Source organism: Rhinopithecus roxellana, chromosome 18, assembly GCF_007565055.1.
Source record: "Rhinopithecus roxellana isolate Shanxi Qingling chromosome 18, ASM756505v1, whole genome shotgun sequence".
Classification (NCBI taxonomy): domain Eukaryota; kingdom Metazoa; phylum Chordata; class Mammalia; order Primates; family Cercopithecidae; genus Rhinopithecus; species Rhinopithecus roxellana.
The window spans coordinates 50,788,767-50,802,458 of record NC_044566.1 but is presented as its reverse complement, the minus strand read 5'-3'; the positions used below and the strand labels follow the sequence as shown (position 1 = coordinate 50,802,458).

The 13,692-nt window shown below is 35.6% G+C and overlaps 1 protein-coding gene across 4 annotated transcripts in view; it reads right to left on the bottom strand.

The window, feature by feature from the left end:
- Nucleotides 1–13,692, bottom strand: part of VWA8 (von Willebrand factor A domain containing 8) — a 382,692-nt gene that overhangs the window by 312,995 nt on the left and 56,005 nt on the right. The gene's annotated exons all lie outside the window — the stretch shown is intronic.

Here is a 13,692-nt window from a genome sequence, read left to right as displayed (position 1 = left end):
AGCTGAGTTCCAGATCTTGTTTTGCTTTTTCTGCCTATATGATCTTAGGAAAGTGATTTTACCTCTTTGGGCCTGTTTATTCATTTTTAAAATAAAGATATTGAAAAAGAGGATCTCTGAAGTTCCTTTCAGCCTTAACATTTTAGATTATATGCCCAAAGAAATAAAAAACTAATAGCTATCTATGAACAAAGAACATAATTAAACAAGGGCACAGATTCCACAACTGGAAAAGAAAAATGAAGATATCTGTCCTACCTATCCCACAAGCTTCTTGTGAGGATCCAAAAGCTAGGTGAGAAGGCTTGGAGACTGTAACATTTGTAAACATAAGTCATCATCAAAATAGAGGTTTAGTGTGATGCTCGATGCTGACAACATTACACACTTAGAAACAGAAAAAGAGTCAGATTTTACATTGGCCAATAGCAAACTGACTTAGGTCTTCCAATAAATTTTAAGAAAATTAGTAATGGAGAAAAGTAGGAAATAAAGTAAACTGTAATAAAAAAATTACTATAGATATGAAAAAAATATTTGCCTTAAACTATAGGTCCTTAGTAACAGAGAAAACTACTTTTCGTCAAAATCCTTCATGTTCTGCTAAAAAAGGAAAACCGCAGTCATGTTTCTTCTGCACATTCAACCACAGACAGAGGATTAATGGTGCTAAATGTATATTGTTATTCCCCCCCTTAAAAATCGCCTTCATTAGTCTCCATGGCACTGCATTGTCCTAGGAAAACTGTTTTGTCTTCTCTGCCTGTCCATTAAATGTGGGTGATGCCCAGAATTACACCCTTAACACACAGCTCTTCTTACCGTATTAGGACCTCCCTGAAAATCTTAATCACATAGTTCCAACTACCACCTTTATGCTAATGACCCCCCAGAATCTTGGGGTTCTGATACTCCCCTAAGTTTCAGAATCATGTAGTCTCATTAGTACCTCATATGGGGTCCCTCAGACCCCATAAGTACCTCAGGTCCCTTGTACAACACTGAAAATATCCTACTTTCTCCAAACCTGCTTCTCTTCTTTATTTTCTATCTGGGGTGTGAGCACCATTGACCCATGCCAGAGCCTTCGATGTTTCTTGAACTTATCCCTTTCTACCCCTTCCCTAGTTCAGGCTCTCCTTACCCCTCAGATTGCCTCCAAATAGTCCAAGCTCCTTAATTTGGCATATTAGCCTATCACAATGCGGCATCTACCTATCTCTCCAACACCATCTCCTGACATTAGTTGCCTCACATGTGGTATTTCTGTGACAATAAACTGGCTATCTCCTTCTACACATATACATACCACACTGCTTTACCAGACAATCTCTGTGTCTTTACTTATACTGACTCCTCACTTAAAATTTAATTTTCCCTATAGTAATTATCCAAAAAAAGATCTAAATGTTTGATGAGGGGAAAACATATCTCTATTTTTTTAAGACCTAATATCCAAATAAATTTCTGGAGTAGCAATGTACTGATTTTCCAAGTGTAGAAAAGAGGCAATGCTTAATCAAGCTTGCATACTATCCTATTTTAATAAACTGTTGAATTTTGCACTGTATAGTAGAGCTTAGTTGATTTCAAGTGTCTACATAAAAATGTTGTAAAATGATAAACTTCATGGAAGCTATATTAGACTCAAGAGAACCATCCATTTCAAGAATAAGATCAATTCATGAACAATCCTTCAAATATATCACTACTGCAATATTTTAATTCTCTTCTACCAGAGCAGCCATCTTGTTCTAGAAGATTTTTTTAAAAAAAAGCATAGGTAGAAGTGACTTAGTAGTTCCTAAAGAACAAAAAAAAAAAAAGAATCTCATTTTTGCTAGCTGTATAAAGGACAAAGCCATAGATATAGTTTCTGGGATATTAAAAGTCAAAATATTGGCTGGGCTCGGTGGCTCACGCCTGTAATCTCAGCATTTTGGAAGGCCAAGGAGGGTGGATCACAAGGTCAGGAGTTCAAGACCAGCCTGGTCAACATGGTGAAACTCCGTCTCTACTAAAATTACAAAAATTAGCCGGCTGTGGTGGCAGGCGCCTGTAATCCCAGCTATGTGGGAGGCTGAGGCAGGAGAATCACTGGAACCCGGGAGACAGAGGTTGCAATGAGCCAAGATCAACCCCCTTCACTCCAGCCTGGGCGACAAAGCAAGAATACAAACTACTTCTTATAAAAATTCATGTTTCAGTTAAGGTTTCCATTAAGCTTTTGTTCACAAAAATATATTTACTTCAAGAAAGCATAGCTCAGAACAAAAAAGAAATTGTTATCATAACCTAAGGTAATATTATTTTAAAAAATCTAAAACTTTTAGCAATCTTACTTATCAGACAGACTAAATACTGTATTTGACTTTTTAAAAACTCCATAGGGATGAAAACACACATTCTTTGAGGTAAAACTAGAAATATACAGATCAAAATGTAATGGTTCACCACCTATGGGCCACAAAAAGCAAAGTCTTGACAACACAGGGCAACAACAAACACTGCAGTTCCACTTGCATTCACCTCAGGTATACTGTGGTCTGCTGTCAACTGAATCTCTTCAAAGGAATTCAAAATAAGCTATGTAGACAGATCAAAAACAGAAGCCAAATACACAAGGTTTTCTTTCCATCTACTCCAATGGCAATACTGTGACCACAAAGTTGAAAAAGTAGGGATAGATGGAAAAAAAGATAACACCATTTGATGATCTCTTGAAAATCTGGTCAATGCTGCAACTTTTCTCCACAATCAGATGCATACAGATGTATGTATAGAGCAGAGACCTCAATTTAAGAATCTCTACTACTAAAGAATGATAGAAATAGAAAATCATCAATTTCACAAACACCATAGTAATAACTGTCATAGTCAAGAATCCAAAACGGACGGTAAATTAGTGGGTAAGTGTATGATGAGAAACAGGACATTTGTATATACTCAAAGTATCTCCTTACAAAATATTTTAAAATGACAAAGTGAAAAATAATACAACACTGCAGAAACCTAGCAGATACCACCTTAATTAACCAAGTGATCAAAGTCGATGTGACCAGTAATGAGCTATATCAATCTCACATACCAGACTTCTAATATGATACCCTGAGATGGGCACAACATCACTTTTATATTAATCTTGCTAAAAATGCATCATTTCAATCAAATCATAAGGAAACATCAGACAAACCTAAACTGAGCAACATTTTGCAAAATAATTGGCCATGAGGAGGAAAAAGGAGATGCCTGTCGCAGGGACTTGGTTGGGAACAGTGTGGGAGATAGCAGTCTTTTTTTTTTTTTTTTTTTTAAATGATTAAAAAACTCAAGCATGTTTAAATGATGATGAAGAGGAGCTAGTAGAGGAGTACAGAAAAGAGAAAGTATAATTATTGAAGTAAAACTAAAAGAGTTGCTACTAGATGTTGAAAATAGTCTGGTCTATTTAGTGAGTGGGAACATGGTGGGGCCTACAAGTTTATAACTGATATGTATCAGGCGCTTCCAAGTATACTATTTAATTTAACCCTATGACAGTCCTCTGAGGTACACAATATTTTACCCAATTTATTGGAAGAGAGGTTATATAATCTGAAAATTGCACGGCTAAAATTTTAGCCTGTCCTTAAATTGAGAGAAGACGAGTAGATGAAGAACTAAAAAAAGTCAGTAAATAATCACAACTAGAGGTTATTAGTAATCTCAGAGAGTCTGGTTTTACTAGGCATAGGAATTTGCTGTGTTGTCTATGTAGAGAAACAAAACCAAACACACACAAAACATTTCTACACACACAAAATACTCAGTTCAACATAGAGCATACATGGTCATACAGCAGTGCAATCGACCTCAAAGTCTTCTAGAGATAACTACAATCACATTTCCCCAAATCAACATTGTTTTTCAAATCATCATCAACTCAGTGAAATCTCTAGAACCAAGCAGAAATGAAACCAACCACTTGCCTAAAAATATCTGAAAAGAGAGGTAGTTAACAGAAAAGCTTCATTAGTCTTTTAAATCAACCTAACCCACTAATTGTGCTGTTATCCTCATGTGACTTAATTAAGAACTGTGAAACTTCCTGTTTGCTAAATTGTTTTCAAGATATAACAAACCTCAGTTTAAGCCTCTCTTTTCATTTGCTTTACCTGCAAATTTATTTTTTTTTTTTTTAGTTTTTCTTACAAAAACATTTACCAAAGCTCTTTCTTTCTCCTAAAAAATCTTAATGTAAGAAAAACCAATTACGCAAAGATTCAGTTTCTGACAGTGGCTTCTAAATGTCTCTAACTTTCCCTTAATAATCCATTAGACAAACTGCCAGGAAAATTCTGTAAAAGAAAAGCAATTAGGAGCGAGTTTAATTTAGGAATAGAAAGAACCATGACTAGATAGGCAAATCAATAAAACAGAATTTAAGAAGGTATGCTAGTCTCTCTAGAAATGTACTGTACGAACAAGAAACTCTTGTAACTAAAAGAGGTCAGAGAGATTTGAAATAACCCTCTTGCACTGTCGGAAAAAAAAATTTTTTTTGCTATTACTACATGTATTACCTTTTCCATATAAGGAAACTAGCTAATAAAAATGATTAAACATTTTAAAATATAAGAAAAGTACACTTCAAATTAGTAGAAATTAGGAATTTGGAAAAGAAATCCAAATGAATTTAAACATTTAATGATAAAAGTAAAATCATGTAATTACTGAATAATCATATAAGTTACTTTTTGAAAATAATCTTGAATTGAGGAAAATCTTTCCAGTAACTCAAAGGCAGATACCATTAAGAAAAAAATTAATAGATATGACTACATTCAAATTTGTCCATACAGCAAAAAATATCTCAAACTAAAAGACTGAAAACTTGGAAGATATGTTTGTAATGTATACAATAAAGACCACATAAATATCTTTAGTATAAATTGAATTTTTATAGATTATTTTAAAAATTAACACTACTCTTATAAAACACAAATTAGCACCACAAAAATATATCTTCAACTTCACTGGTTATTAGAGAGCTAAAGGTAAAACGTGATATTTTTAGACTTTCAAATTGGCAAGGATTAAAAAAGAATGATAAAATCCAGTGTCAGTAAGGTTAAGATGAAACCAGAACTCTCATTCATGGTTGGTCAGAGTACAAAATGATAAGCTTATGGACAGTAATTTAGAAACATATATAAAAATGGAAATGGCTATGTTATTAATCCAGAAATTCTACTTCAATAAATTTATCTAAAGGAAATAAGATTAGTGTACAATGATGTGTATTATCCAGTCATCAAAACACTGTTTTATAATTACAAATGAACCAAAAAACCTCAAATGCCAATCTGTGGAGGAATAGCAAAAAAAACTGTGGTAATTTAATATGATGGACTTCTACACAGATATTAAAAAGAATGATATAGCTCCATCTTTAACTGTGAAAACGTCCACAATATGTTTCTTACTCAAAAAGCTGTAACTCCCTTTCCAGGACTAAGGGAATAAGGAAAGAGAATAAGAGGACCATTCCATTTCTTGCCTGATTTCTGAAACCCAAATAAAATATGAGTCTGCTATTAAGAGCACTGTTGTAAAAAGTACTTAATTTATAAGCCTATGGGATGAGTTGAGGAAGACAATGAAAATACCCTAGAGATGGGACATTTTCTCCTCCCATTAGCTCTACTACAATCTAGATTAATCTGTGATGAGACATAAGGAGAGGCTACCACAAATTCACATTGTTCAACTTCAGCTCAACCCTCATCACTATTCAAACATTATTTCCATTATTTCTTGTAAGTTATTGCCAAGCCAAGCCTCCAATGTCTTTCTTCACCTCTTTCAAATGACCCTGCCCAGTACTTTACTATGACTAAAGTCACATGAATTGAGATTCTATGACTCTCCTCCACTTCATTTCATAGTCAGTCCCTCTGTGTCTGCATCTTTCTACTGTACTATGACTTCTATCTTTGAGAAAGTATCACTCTTCCCACACCTCCAGGACTAGCCCTTTCTACTTTGAGCTTAGCAGCATCCCCTCCCACATCCTCCAAAACTTTCTTCCATCAAATATATCACTTCCTACTTGTATTTCCAAATCACTTCTCTTCCACAAACATCTCCATACTTTCAGAAAAGCTACAGTGCTGATACCTCTTAATATTCTCTCTTTATCCTTTCCTTATCTTCAAGCCTCTTTTAAAAAAAATGCACATACTCACTGCCTCTAATAAACTTCCACTGTTCTTATTTTACCGAAACTACTCACTTGAAAGCACCAATAACTGAACTGCCCCAAATTATGGCTTTTTCTTGATCTTCATGTTCTTCTTTTCTTCGAGTCTCTTCCCTTGATCTTCTCATGTACTTTATCTTCAATTAACATTATCATGCTGATTCTCCCCCATCCTTCCTTAGCCCTTCCTCTGCCTCCTGTTCTCTAAAATGTAAGCACTTCTCAAGGTGCTGTCCTTAACCTTTTCCCATCCTCTCTTCTCACTTGTTATTTCATTGGCAAAGATCTAACCTATTCTCACAAATCCGCATTATTTCATTGAGTACCCATTATATGGCAGGGGCTGTTATATGCTATATTAATTACAACAACAGCAAAGCTTTTTTATTTTCTTTATTTCATTATTGTTGAGGAACATACTGTATGGACTAACATGTCTCTGAGCTCCATAGGCATCTCTAATGCCTCTTTAATCTCTTCATATAGATGTTCAAACTCAACATGCTTAATGAAATCAAGCTCAGCAACTTCTTCTCTAAACCAAATCCTCTTTCTGATGTCTATTTCAATTGAAGTTTCATTCATTCTCCCTTCAACCTAGGGTTTATTACGGTGTGTGTGTGTGTGTGTGTGTGTGTGTGTGTGTGTGTGTGTGTGTGTTTGTTTTTTTTTTTTTTTTTGAGACAGAGTCTGGCTGTGTCCCCCAGATGGGAGCGCAGTGGCACGATCTCGGCTCACTGTATCCTCCATCTCCGAGGTTCAAGCAATTCTCCTGCCTCAGCCTCCCAAGTAGCTGGGATTATAGGCATGAGCCATCATACCTGGCTAGTTTTTGTATTTTTAGTAGAGATAGGGTTGCACCATGTTGGCCAGGCTGGTTTTGAACTCCTGACCTCATGTGATCGGCCCACCTCAGCCTCCCAAAGAGTTTATTTTTTCTGATTCCTCACACAGTATGTGTGACCTCTAAATATGTTACGCATCCGTCACCAACTTTCCATTTCCACTGCTACCACCACCACTGAGAGCCTTCATTAACTCCCTGCTTTTCTACCTAAAGAGCTAATTGAGCCAGGCACAATTACTCAATATTTTTAGTCTTCAGTTGTCCTCAAGATAATGATATTTTACTGGCAGGAAAACGGAGACTGAATCAAGCCATTTGTAGAGTCTCTTTGAGCAATAATTTCATGATTGTTTGACTTACCTCAACTTTATTAAGAATATTTTTTAAATCAAAATGAAAAATGTGATTTTGAGAGCAAAGTCACCACCAGAATATATCCTCCTCTAGAGCCCAACAGCCCCTGCATCTCCACATCCCTGGGGCTTTGCCAACATCCAACCACATCCACTCAACAGGTTTGTAGCATCATAACGCCAGATGTACCCACCAGTGTAGCCATGACCTCAGCACCTGAGCCCACACAGAGCCTTGCACCCTGGGAAACAGGCAATCTAGCACAGCAAGGAGGCTGCCCCAGGACAAACGGAGCCAATGCATGTGCTTCCCAGAGTCTGACAGCCACCCACCTCAGACCTGCTGCCACCACCAGTAACTCCACTAGCTCCAGCATTGGGAAGAAATTCTTCCAAACTCATTCTATGAGGCCAGCATTTGATACCAAAACTGGACAAGAGCACACAAATAAAGGAAACGACAGCCCACGAAGGTGCAAAAATCCTGAACAAAATACTAGCAAACCAAATCCAACAGTATATCAAAAATATAACACACCACGATCAGGTGGGATTTATCCCAGAGAGGCAAGGACGATTCAAAATCACAAATCAATAAATCTGATACATTACATCAACAGAATAAAGGACAAAAACCACATGGCCATCTCAATAGATGCAGAAAAAGCATTTGATAAAGCACAAATAAGAAAGGCAAAAATAGATAAATGCGGCTATATCAAACGAAAAGCCTTCTGCACAGAAAAGGAAACAAATCAACAGAGTGAAGAGAAAACCTGTAGAATGGGAGAAAATATTTTCAAATGCATCATTCAACAACAAATGGATAAAGAGACAAATACTGAGAATATGCAAGGAGCTCAAACAACTCAATGGCAAAAAAAAAAAAAAGATAAGATTTAAAAATGGGCAAAGGATCTGAACAGATATTTCTCAAAAGAAGACATACAAATGGCCAGTAAGTAAATGCTCAACTAATCACCAGAGAAATGCAATGAAAACCACAATGAGACCTCTCTCACCCCAGTTAGAATGGCTATTGTGAAAAAGACAAAAAGTAACAGATGTCGATGAGGATGTAGAGAAAAGAGAAGTTTTACACACTGTTGATGGAATGTAAATTAGTACAGCCATTATAAAAAACAATATGGAGGTTCTTCAAAAGTTTAAAAGTGGAGCTATCATATGATCCCACAATATATGGACTGAATACATGTATTAAAGTATCACTCTATATCCCGTGAAAATGGACTATTGTCAACTAAAAAGAAAAATTAATAAATGAAAAAATGAAAAATCTTCCCAACCTTTTTTCTTATTAATTCAATATAAATTATTTATTAATTTTACACACTATCTAAATGGCAACAAGAATGGATGTTTTACAGTGCAACTGAATCCAAAGGCAAGAATATTATAAGAGGATTGCAAATGGGTAAGGATAGTATAATTTTTAGAAAACAAATTAATAGACAAAAATGAATTGCCCAAGATTTTAAAATCTTCTCCCTATATGCCCTTTGGTTACATAGTTGTAGACCCAGAACATATGAAAATTAAACTTTAAAAATAGAAATAAGAATACTAGCCAAAAGGAGAACATCTTGAGAAGATGCTCTTTGGTAACAAAATTTGAAACGCTCAATCTTCAGAACTAATACTAGTTAGTTACTATTTCAGTATCACTTTGCTTCCTGATTCTTCCTTACAACAGCCTATAAAATCATTAAAATACTTAATCAGTACTATCAAAATGTACTATCAAACTTTATAAATATGACTACATTTGTAAAGAATAAAGTTTAAAAATAAGCAACTGAATAGAACAAATGGCAAGTCCATTAAGTAATATAGCAACAATATACTGCGCCATTCCATATATCTCAGACTCAACTGGAGAGAAAAAAGTAAATGTTACAAGTTTTCTGCCCAATAGAGGCTCAAGCATCTTAACCTCCTTACATCAACACCCACTTTGCCTCATTTGCATAGCATGTAAGTGTAGGGGTACAACCTCAAAGTACTCTTGCTCTCTCATACCTATGTTTCATCTCCCCAGTGGATTCTTAGCTCTACAAAGGATGAGAACCCTGTATTTTATGGCATACTGGTACAAAACTGGCTCACAGTAGGCTATTAGCATTTATGGAATAAACATGCAACCACTCAGTTAAAAGATGCTGTTATGTAAGGTTAGGAAGAATTTTTGTAGGAAGGATGATAGTTATCTATGCCTACACTTGTTATGAAAACAGAATAGAACAAGTTTAACTATCAGCATGAGAGATTTAGGCTAGATAGTTGGAAGATTTTTCTATACAGGTTGTAACATAAAATAATTGTAGTATCATTTTTTTGAAATCTTTTTTAAAAAGAAGCAATACACGTATTTTTTTTAATGTGGAATGACTAGTTGTAATCATTCCTCAAAGTAGAAATTAGACCAACTATAAGGAGCTCTTCTTGTCCTTAAGCTACAGAACTTCCAGAGACCTAATTTTCTCAAATAGAATTCAGAAAAAAATGCAGCAAGATCCTTCTGGCCCAGCCATCTCACATCACAGCTTTAACCACTCAACACATGGACATGAAAGATTTCAAGATAAAAGTAGGTGTGTGACCTAAAATCAAAAAGTATCAAAGTCCCTGTTCTAGATTCGCTTCTGATTTGATATAAGACCTTAGGCAAACAATTAATCTGGATATCTGTGTCCTCATTTACTAAATAAGAATATCCTCAAGGGGTATTAGACAGTGTACCAGTTTAAGAGTCAAAGCAGTGCTGGAAAAAAAATTTAAAGTAACTGAACCTAATAAAACATAAACTATTATTAATGTAGACATTAAATAAAAATAGAGTCCATAAAGCTTCAAATTTACTCAAAATAGCTATAGTGTAAAAGTACTAAGGAAGCTAAAGAAAAATTTTTTAAATTACATTTCAAGTTCTTTATTTTAACATATCAGAATAGAATCAGATTGATTTTTGGTTGCTCTACCATTTACTTATTATGGGTGACTTAGATTACTCACTGAGCCTCCATTTCTGTCTAAAACTAGGCTCATTTTGGTGCTTATCTCGCAGACTGTTGCAGATTAAATCAGATAACTTCGGGCACACAATAAACCTTAAAAAACAATTAGTTGCTGTTACTGTTATGAATACGATCATTATTATCACTGTCATCATGATCATCATCACTTTTTTTTTTTTTTATAAGCAGAGTCTCACTTTGTTACCCAGGCTGGATTGCAACGACTTAATCATAGCTCACTGTAACTTTGGACTCCTGGCCTCAAGTGATCCACCCACCTGACCTCCTCAAGTGTTAGAATTACAGGCATGAGCCACTGCACTCAACTCGTCATCATTTTTGTAGGGAAGAGCATGATATGGTAAAAGAACCTGAGCTTTGTAATTGGACAGAGTCTGGTTCAAATTTTACCTCTGCTATTTATCAGTTGTACAACCATCACCTTCTAAGCCCCTGTTACTTCATCTGTAAGATGGAAGAGTCACCTTCCTCCTAAGGATGTTCTGAGAATTAAATGCAATAATACGAAGCACCTAGCACAACATAGGTCTCCCAATAAAAGTTTCTTTTTCATCTCTCTTTTTTTTTTCAAAGCAAATTACATGTATCTGTCAAACAGTTAACATTATACAAGCAGGCTGGCTGCAGTGGCTGACGCCTGTAATCCCAGCACATCGGGAGGCCGAGGTAGGCGGATCACCTGAGGTCAGTTCGAAACCACCCTGGCCAACATGGCAAAACCATATCTCCATGAAAAAATACAAAAATTACCCAAACGTGGTGGTGTGCACCTGTAGTCCCAGCTACTCGGCAGGCTGAGATACAAGAATTGCTTGTACCCAGGAGGCAGAGGTTACAGTGAGCCGAGATCATGCCACTGCACTCCAGCCTGGGTGGCAGAACAAGACTCCATCTCAAAAAAAAAAAAAAAAGTAGAAAACAGTTGTTCCGAGTACGACAGCAACATAACAAGGAGCAAAGACTTGAGTTCTAACACAGAGGCCACAGTAAACAGAGAGATCTTCCCCGATTGCCCAAGTGCAAATTAGGATGTATTTCTAAGTAATGATGTGGTTATTTGTACTAGTGAAAAGTGAGAAAGAACCTGAATGGCCAATGACATAAAAAGGTAGAAAAAACAGGAATGTGAAATAAATGACAGCACACCTATCTGATGAAATAGTGTACGGATACTAAAGATCGCATCTCTGCGGAATATCTAGCGTCACAAGGAGACGCATCTGATAAAATGCCAGGTTTTAAAAAAACACCATAAACTTTATATACATGGTATACCATTTTTGTAAAAATTATACATTATACATTATAAACAGATATGCACATAGACAGAAAGAAATACAGAAAATATTCATACTGCCGGTCTTGAAGAGGAATACAGCAAGTAATTTTTCAATTCTTTCCTATGCTTTTTAGCATTTACTCTATTATGCTATCCTTCTTTACTGTTTGGTTTCCCCAACTGAAACATAAGCTCTATAACAACAGAGATTTTTGGGTTATTTTTTTGTTCACTGCATCTGGACAGTGCCTTGTACATATCAATCATTCAAGACATATTTGTTAATAAATACAAACACATATATGCATTTATATCTATCAAATGAGCATTTATGACTTGCATAATCAGAAAAAATAAATTTTACTTTGAAAACAATACAAATTCCCTATTACATATTATTATTAACCTAATTCTAGCCTTCAAAGGTAGCAGTTCAGTTTAACCTCTTGCTTTATCATCAATCATCCTTATCCTGTGTGAGAATTAGTGAAGAGCTCAATGGCCATGACCAACAACTCAGGATTTGGGAGTTTCCAGCTGATACGTCAATTCGTAATAACTTGGATATCAGTCATAGGTGCATACAATGTGAACGATACTGAAAATCCCAAACTTTCTCCCAATACCCACCAGAGAGCCACAGGTATTTTTTCACCTATATTGGGTCACCTAGGTTACAGGGATCACCTAACAGTGAATAAAAATACTGTCCGTCCTTTCAGCCCAAACATCAAATTCAATGGTTAAGAATATTAAATAAGTAAAAAGGAATTTTTAAACAAAATAAATGTAAAGGTCTTTCCGTATAACAAATATATGTCTAGCTGGTAGTCAACTGGCAAGTTCATCTATCTAGAATTCAAATGGAAATTATCCATTGTGACGACTCAAAATAGATGTCAAAAAGGCAAATATCCATAGAAAAGCCACCTGGTGTTTTTATGAATAACTTAAGGCCAGAGCCTATTTATTCTTAATTTAGTTAAAATTGTAATAAAGTTGATTACCCAAAGATGAAATCTACCATCAATACATATGTCACTTATGTTCCAGACAGTTTTTAGGTGTCTGAGATGAGCAAGATAGCTATATTCTAGCAGGGGAGGAGAGACAACAAACATGGAAGCAGGGAAACAGTTAAGTTCAGAGAGTGCTAAGTGCTCTGGAGATTATATCATGTACGATGACAGCCTGGTGCACCATGGTGTATTTGGAAAAGGGGTAGGCATGGCCAGTGGTTACTTTAGCTAAGAAATTTATAACCTGAATTACAAGAAGGGAAGAATATAAAGTACAAAGAGAAACTCACACCAAGCGGAGGAAACACCAAGTACAAAAGAAGGCAACTGCAGCTGCAGCCTGTAAGGCAAGGAGTAAAAGGAAAGGTGGCAGACAAACATTCGATCCTACAGAATGACGTAGGTCATATTACAGGGTTTGGATCTTATGCTGGGTGTAATAGGACATTACTGCATGGCTTTAAGCAGCAAGGAACTGATAGGCTCTGATTATGAACAGCACAGTAAGGAACACTAACTGCAAGAAAATAAGATAAAATAAAAATATGAAAATCAGATAAAACCTCAAAAAGTCATCTGAAGCAATTTAAAGAAAGGACTAACATTCCTGCACCTCAATCACAGGCCCCAAAGCTATCAGTGGGATTAGAGCACAGTAAATAACTGATGCTCATCAGAATGAGTAGGATTCACCAACAAAACCTAAGAATACAAAATGCTGCCATGATAAGACACTTAAAATATTTTATAAACTTTATAAACTGTAAAATATATATCATCTAAAAATATTCTTTTTAGAATGGCCAAAGGACTGTATAATTTCCAAAAGTTTCATCTAAATAATTTACTATAATGGTCCAACAAATAAATCTTTAGATAATCAAATTTAGTTTCCTA